At 44.0% G+C, this 7,581-nt stretch overlaps 3 non-coding genes across 3 annotated transcripts; 1 reads left to right on the top strand and 2 right to left on the bottom strand.

Annotated features, from left to right (window-relative positions):
• Nucleotides 1-1,175: 1,175 nt before the first annotated feature.
• Nucleotides 1,176-1,249, bottom strand: Trnas-cga (transfer RNA serine (anticodon CGA)). Its single transcript has one exon. It is a non-coding gene; the product is annotated as a tRNA-Ser (tRNA).
• Nucleotides 1,250-1,476: 227 nt separating this feature from the next.
• Trnal-caa (transfer RNA leucine (anticodon CAA)) lies at nucleotides 1,477-1,550 on the bottom strand. Its single transcript has one exon. It is a non-coding gene; the product is annotated as a tRNA-Leu (tRNA).
• A 97-nt stretch (nucleotides 1,551-1,647) lies between these two features.
• Trnas-cga (transfer RNA serine (anticodon CGA)) lies at nucleotides 1,648-1,721 on the top strand. The gene has a single exon. It is a non-coding gene; the product is annotated as a tRNA-Ser (tRNA).
• Nucleotides 1,722-7,581: the final 5,860 nt, after the last annotated feature.

Below are 7,581 nucleotides of genomic sequence, written 5' to 3'. Positions count from 1 at the left end.
GTGAGTGTTTCGAGTGTAGCTCAAACAGATGAACCTGCAGAAAAAGAAGAATTCCGCTATCAGGTTCTGCAAATCAAGCGCTGCTGATTGGTGGTCGTGCCATACTCCACAAACGGCGTCACTCTAATCGGTGTCAGATTGGACCCGCCACACCTCAGTCGGTCTCAGGAGACTGAGTGCAGATCGTTTCAGTCCTCCCTGGCAGTTCCGAGAACTAGACCCGGCTCCTCTGTATGACAATCACATCACTCACCGCTCAGCTATGTGGAGGTGAAAGAGAGAGAGAAAGAGAGAGAGAGAGAGAGAGAGCATGTGTGGTCTATCGTAAACACGCCTGGAGTGTACTGAGGCGCTGTTTGCTCATCATACAATATCGACTATAATTGCTTACAGGCGCTTCGCGGATAAAACAAAGTAAAGAGCGCAACATTTTATGACCGTATGCTTCAAAACGTGTTATCAGATGACAGTTTTCTGCGATGCACTATACACAAAAAAAAAAAAAAAAAAAAAAAAAAACTGCGCACCACGAAGTAATTATGACGTACACGTACAGAAAAACAACTGGTGCAGTTTCATAAAAATTGGATGACTCATTCAAGAGAAAGAGCTTCACAAATTGAGCACGTCAGTAACGAGTTTGTCCACTTCTGGCCTTTATGCGAGCCGTAGTTCGGCTTGGCATTGATTGTGAGAAGTCCTCCTGAGGGGTAACATGCCGATTTCTGTCCAATTGGCTCGTTAGATTGTCAAAACCCCAAGCTGCCCTGCCAATACGGATCCAAAGTTCTCAGGTGGGGACAGATTCGGCCAACTTGATGACCGAAATAGGTGGTTTTTGTAAGAACGAAGACAAGAAGTAGTAACTCTTGCCGTGTGTAGGCGGGCATTATCTTGCGGAAATGTAAGGCCAGGATGGCTTATCGTTAAGGGCAACGGGAAAACGGGGCGTAGAATACCGTCGATGTACCGCTCTGATCTAAGGATGCTGCGGATGGCAACCAAAGGGGTCGTGGGTCGTGCTATGAAACGAAAAGGCATCCTAGGCCACCACTCCTGGCTATTGGGTCGTAAGGGGAGTGACAGTTGGCTTACTATCCAGGGAATAGAATGAGATTTTCACTCTGCAGCGGAGTGTGCGCTGATATGAAACTTCCTGGCAGATTAGAACTGTGTGCACCGACCGAGACTCGAACTCGGGACCTTTGCCTTTCGCGGGCAAGTGCTCTACCATCTGAGCTACCGAAGCACGACTCACGCCCGGTCCTCACAGCCTTACTTCTGCCAGTACCTCGTCTCCTACCTTCCAAACTTTACAGAAGCTCTCCTGCGAACCATGCAGAACTAGCACTCCTGAAAGAAAGGATATTGCGGAGACATGGCTTAGCCACAGCCTGGGGGATGTTTCCAGAATGAGATTTAACTCTGCAGCGGAGTGTGCGCTGATATGAAACTTACTGGCAGATTAAAACTGTGTGCATCGACCGAGACTCGAACTCGGGACCTTTGCCTTTTGCGGGCAAGTGCTCTACCATCTGAGCTACCGAAGCACGATTCACGCCTTACTTCTGCAGGTTCGCAGGAGAGCTTCTGTAAAGTTTGGAAGGTAGGAGACGAGGTACTGGCAGAAGTAAGGCTGTGAGTCGTGCTTCGGTAGCTCAGATGGTAGAGCACTTGCCCGCGAAAGGCAAAGGTCCCGAGTTCGAGTCTCGGTCGGTGCACACAGTTTTAATCTGGCAGGAAGTTTTATCCAGGAAATGTCCGGAACGTCTCCAGACACGCCTTCGATGGTCATCTGAGCCTGGAGTCTTATTGACTGGAGTGAAATTGCCTTCAGTGATGAGTCCTGCTTCGAATCGAGCCCAAATGATAAGCGAAGACTGTATGGAGACACCCCAGACAGCGCTGGGATACCAACCTGACTCTCACCGGACATACGGCCCAACGAACAGGAGTGGTGGTCTGGAGTGCCATTTCGTAGCAGAATCCCTTTCGCTGTCATCCTTGGCGTCCTAACAGCACAGCGGTTCGTCGCCGATATTCTAGGCCCCGTTTTGTTGCCGTTCATAAGCAAACCATTCTAGGCTTAAATTTCAGCAAGATTATGCCCGCTCTCGCACACGGGGAGAGTTTCTATTGTTTGTATTCGTGTTCGCCGAAACCTACCTCCTCCAGCTAGGTTGCCAGATCTCTCCTCAATTGAGAACATTTGGCACATTATGGACAGGGCTCTCCAACAAGTTCGGAATTGAGACAATCCAACGCGCAAACTGCACAGAATTTAGCACGATATCCTTCAGGAGGACATTCAACTGTATCAGTGAATGACAAGCCGAATAACTGCTTACGGAGGCGGAGCAACGTGTGTATTTAGCGACGAGGGGTCGAGTAAGGCGTCGCAGAGGTTAGTCAGCACACTGCTCTCACGTTTCGGTGATCGTCAGCTGAAATCCACGTCCAGCCGTCCAGATTTAGTTTTTCCGTGGTTTTCCTAAGTCGCTTCAGACGAATCATGTGATGATATCATTGAAAAGATATGGCCAGTTACATCCTCAACCTTCCACAATAGGAGCTTTCCCTTCGTCTCTAATTTTCTTGTCGTCGACGAGGATTTAAACCCTAATCTTCATTCCTTTCTGCAGTCAAAAGCTAGAATTACGCATTTTGGTGCGACTAAACTCTCTTACAACACTTGATCATGAAAAGGATCCCGTGAAGTGGATGTGTTTTGCACTGTATCGCTAACAAGGAATTACGTTTTTTTATTAATTTATTATTTTTTTGTTGGAAGGTATGCTTACTGGCATAACGTAAGTTGCAGAGCTGCGAAAAGGGCGTTCCAATAGCACGAGACTCCTTCACAGTAATACTGAGATGTTCGACCATTTCTCAATCAATGTGTACATCACCGATGGGTCCTGTGGGGAAAGTACACTTCATGGTTCTGTTTAGCCTGTTAAACTCTCCTTGTATGACAGACAGTGATATTTACTATGGGGGTCCGTAAGAGGAGCTTGTTATGTGCCTTATCTGCGGATAACGTTGGATGAGCTGAAAAAAAAGCTTTATCTTTGGTACTGTGGGCTCCTATCGTAAGACATTCTTCATAGAATATTGGATGAATTCAGTTACCGGTTTGTACTGTCCTTGCACTCAGAGGAGGCACACTGCATATAAACTTTCATACCAGTATAATCAATTGTGAGTTGTGTAAACCACGTATCAGACATATATATCATGAAATGTAGACGTAGGAAATTGAGATTGTCATCTGTAGACATCCTTTACTTCTTTTGCATGGCTATGTGGTAAGCATACGTGCCTCTCGAAACTTCTTAGGCTGCATAAAGTGTGAATCAACCATGTGTTGTGTTGCCTTCGCCGGACGGGGCTTTTGTGCTTCGACAGGCGTACGCTTATGGACCTTCCGGTTTCACCAGCATGGCTCGACTCCCAACAAACACACGCATCTGGAGTTTAGGGAGCATCTGCGACATCTCTTAACTCCAGCGACAATATTTCAGAAAGTGTTCAGGGACATTTCTTGAGTATTTTGGTACAAGGGAGTCGTGGCCTGCGTTGACTCGTTGCACAGTAATAATGTGGTTATGATGCACTCTACTCGTTGATAAAAGTACATTCTGAAATATTTAGTCATCCTAAAAAATAAGGAACTGGTTTCTGCTAGGTGGCTGTGTAGAGGTGCAAAAGTAGTGTGACGAGGCTGGCGTCGCTGCGGGAACGGCTCAAAACAGCTCAGTTTAGCTTCATGTGACCTTCTCATGTAACATTCAGCGAACCCTTGCACGAGGTTCGTATCGGCCGACTTTTTGTCAATACAGCTACGCATACTGCTGCGCATCATTGTTAAGGAACAAGTAACATTCACGAATGAAAATCGAGACAGAACTAAGTGGTACAGAACGCAAGATGCAGTTTGAAGAATAAAGTAGGCATTAAGACTGCCAACAGCATGTACCGTGACTGAATCGAACAAATTTGTTTCCAAACACACAAGGCACCGACATTTGTATTGTTATGCGGATATTTTCAGTGCAATACAGACACAACTATACTTGAGAGTAAGAAATAAAACGAAATAGAAATACTCTGTAACGAGTCACCGGAGGCCATGAATGTGTTATTCCGAAATAGAAATTATAGACGAACAAATTCCCAAATGTTGTTGCTTTAGTTGAGACTGACTCTGTTGTTGTTGTGGTGTTCAGCCCGAAGACTGAATTAACGCTGCTCTCCACGCTACCCTGCGCGCTTCTTCATTTCCGAATAACTACTGCAACCTACAACCTATTAAATCTGCTTGCTGTGTCCTTGGTCTCCCTCTATAATATTTACTCTCCGCACTTCTTTCCAATATCAAACCGAAGATTCCTTGACGCCTCAGGATGTGCCCTATCAACAGATCCCTTCTTTTAGTCAAGTTGTGCCATAAATTTCTTTTTCCTCAATTCGATTCAGTACCTTCTCATTTGTTATTCCATTTGCCCACCTAATCTTCAGCATTCTTCTACAGCACCACATTTCAAAAGCTTCTGTTCTCTTCTTGTCTGTATTGAAAGTCATCTACGTTTCACTTCTATACAAGACTACAATCCAGGCAAATACCTTCAGAAAAGATTTTTTAAATCTTAAATTTGTATTTGATGTTAACAAATTTCTCTTTTTCAGACATGCTTTTCATGGTATTTCCTGTCCGCACCTTATATCTTCCCTACTGAGGTCATCATCAGTTTTTTACTGTCCAAATAGCAAAAACCATCTAGGACTTGTAGTGTATCATTTCCTAATTCAATTCCTAAGTAGCCTCATTTAATTCGATTAACTTCAATTACCCTTGTTTTATTTGTATTGATGTTTGTCTTATAATCTTTTTTCAAGACACTAACCTTTCCGTTCAGCTACTCTTCCAAGTCCTTAGCCGTCTCTGACAGAGTTATACTGTCCAGTCACACTAATGTGAGCACCTGCCAGAAGTCTGAATAAGCACCTTTTGCAGCGCGAGACGCGAGGGTTGGGAGTCACTGAGGTTCTCAAAGGTGCCGACAGGAATGTGGGGTCACGCCCGATCAAGGTGGCTCCACATATTGTCGATGGCTTTAATTCCGGTAAGTTTTGTGGCCAGGGGGTGCGGTAAACTCGTGCTGGTCCTCTTCGCTCTTGGAACCACACACGTACATTGCGAGCTGTGCGGCACGTTGCATTGTCCTGCTCATAGACGCCATCGTGCAGAGGGATAACAAACTGCGTGTAGCGCTGCACATGGTCCCCAAGGATAGTGCATACTTGTGATAACCCATTGTGACTTACAGAATAAACAAATCATAGAGAATGACACAAAAACATTGACCACTCCGTAACATGAGCTCGTGTAAGCAGGGATTTTGCTTCCAAACGTTTCATACCGTGCATGCCAATGGCCATCTGTCCAATAGAGGATAAACTGTGACTCTTCTGAACAGGCCACCTGTTGCCACTCATTGGACGTCTAGTTGCGGCACTGGCGTTCAAATTCCAGCCCTTGTCACCGATGAACAGCAGTCAGCATGGGAGCATGGCCCAGGCATCTGCTGGGGGAGGGGTGACGGGGGAAAGGGGGGGGGGTATACGTTGCAGCCTTCACAGACCGTTCATTGGCGTGACACTGTTGATAGCCCCTTGGTTCATCTGGGCCATCAGTTGCTCAACAGTCGCACATCTATTTGCCCGTACACATCTCCATAGGGGTCGTTCACCCCTGTTATCTATCTTCATACATCCATATTTAAATTAGATGATGGTGGGACATCAGCTGGTATAATTTTTATTAAAAATGAAACTCATCCAGCTGTACTTAAGATTTAATATTTATTTGGCTACTAGTTTCGACGTTGCATCAACGCCATCTTCAGGCCCTATTTAACACACCATGCATAAAACAAACAATATGAGACATTAGTAGTCTGTGAGCTATTGTACAAAATAAATATATTATAAACATATAAAGGATGAATTCATTAATGGAAGTTACATTCAGTTCATTTTCACTAAGATGCTATTTACCTTGACATTAGCAATTTATATGGTGCAAACAAGTACAACTGAGGCTATATATACACGGTTATTTCCGTTATAGATCAATACCAGACATTTGAATTAAAATGGGAGTACATAAAAGTGTAAGTGACAAACCGTTACTCTTAGAGATAATAATATAGGCTTGAAACAGTACTAAAATTGTGTTAAAAGCGAATAATAATACCCTAAAACCTTCTTTGTGTGCACAGTTTAACTAACAGGAAGTAAAATATGCATTGCTAATCAGACATGTCTAAGGTATGATTCCATTGTTTATAAATAGTGAAAGGTGAGAAAGGTGGAAAGGAGTTACGTTTGCAAAACATTGCACCGTCATCACTATAAAGTAACAAAGTGAAATAGGCTATTGAAACAACATTGTTCATAACGATACGAAACACATGTGAGGAGGAACTGGAAGAATGGTATGGAACCCACTTAGCATATTCGAAGGTAGTCAATTGTGTAAAATAAATACATATGAGTCAATTAATTAATCTACTAATTCCAACAAGAGATATGTAAGCTAACATGCCACCAAAATGTACCATTTCGAAGTCGGTACCTCATTTAAGGCCGTAACCCAGGTCTAAAATAATTCTAAATAGGTCTGCATTAGCAAAAGAACGATCAAATACATAACAGTGCTCCAAATAAAAGCAAACAGGGTGCTGTCAGTCATATGTAAAATACTTGTAGTTCCTCTAATAACTAATTACTAAAGAAGAGTACACAGCAAGGTATACAAAGTATAACTCTCGTATTGTTATACGTAATCTACTCAAGGGTTGACATAAGTCAACAACAATCATTGAAACGCCTATTCACCCACTTACTTGGACGACTAAAGTCTAAGATTTATGTCATCACTACACCGTAAGTACTCACTCATTTCTCCTATCCTTATAAACCTGTTCTTGTATAAAATTACTAGTTCAAATACATTGACTATCCACTCATTTATGAGAACGATCATGAGAGTGCAAAGGGGGGGGGGGGGGGAACTATCCTAAATAAAAGACCCATCAAATGATTAAGATAAAACTGGACTACAGCACTGACTCGTATAAACGAAAGATGGCCCTTGGTGCACCCATTCGCCTCGGCGCCGGTTTTACATAGCGCCATTTTTCCGTGCACGGTACACTGTAACCATGGCGGCACGCGAATAGTTTGCAACCTTAACCGTTCCAGAAATGCTTCCACCCATGGCCCGAAAGCCAATGATCGTCTGATAAATATCTCCGTTTCCGCATTACGACAATGACTGCACTGTTTGCCACGTCCCCCGACACACTTGACAGACCCTCCACTACTCGTGCTGCCCCTGTCGTAAATGAGTGGTGACGTCGAACACATACGGTGATCAAATTATGATCGTCACTCACGGGTTGTGTTGCCAATGTCAAACAGCTTTATTATTCTTCGATACGTCTGCACTTATAGGCCTTCCTGTTTCACCGTCGTTCTCCCACCGAACCTAATATGTTCCTGTGCAATGTAGGG

This window comes from Schistocerca nitens, chromosome 2 (genome assembly GCF_023898315.1).
Source record: "Schistocerca nitens isolate TAMUIC-IGC-003100 chromosome 2, iqSchNite1.1, whole genome shotgun sequence".
Classification (NCBI taxonomy): Eukaryota; Metazoa; Arthropoda; class Insecta; order Orthoptera; family Acrididae; genus Schistocerca; species Schistocerca nitens.
The sequence above is the reverse complement of the archived record's forward strand: the minus strand, read 5'-3'. Positions and strand labels throughout refer to the sequence as shown.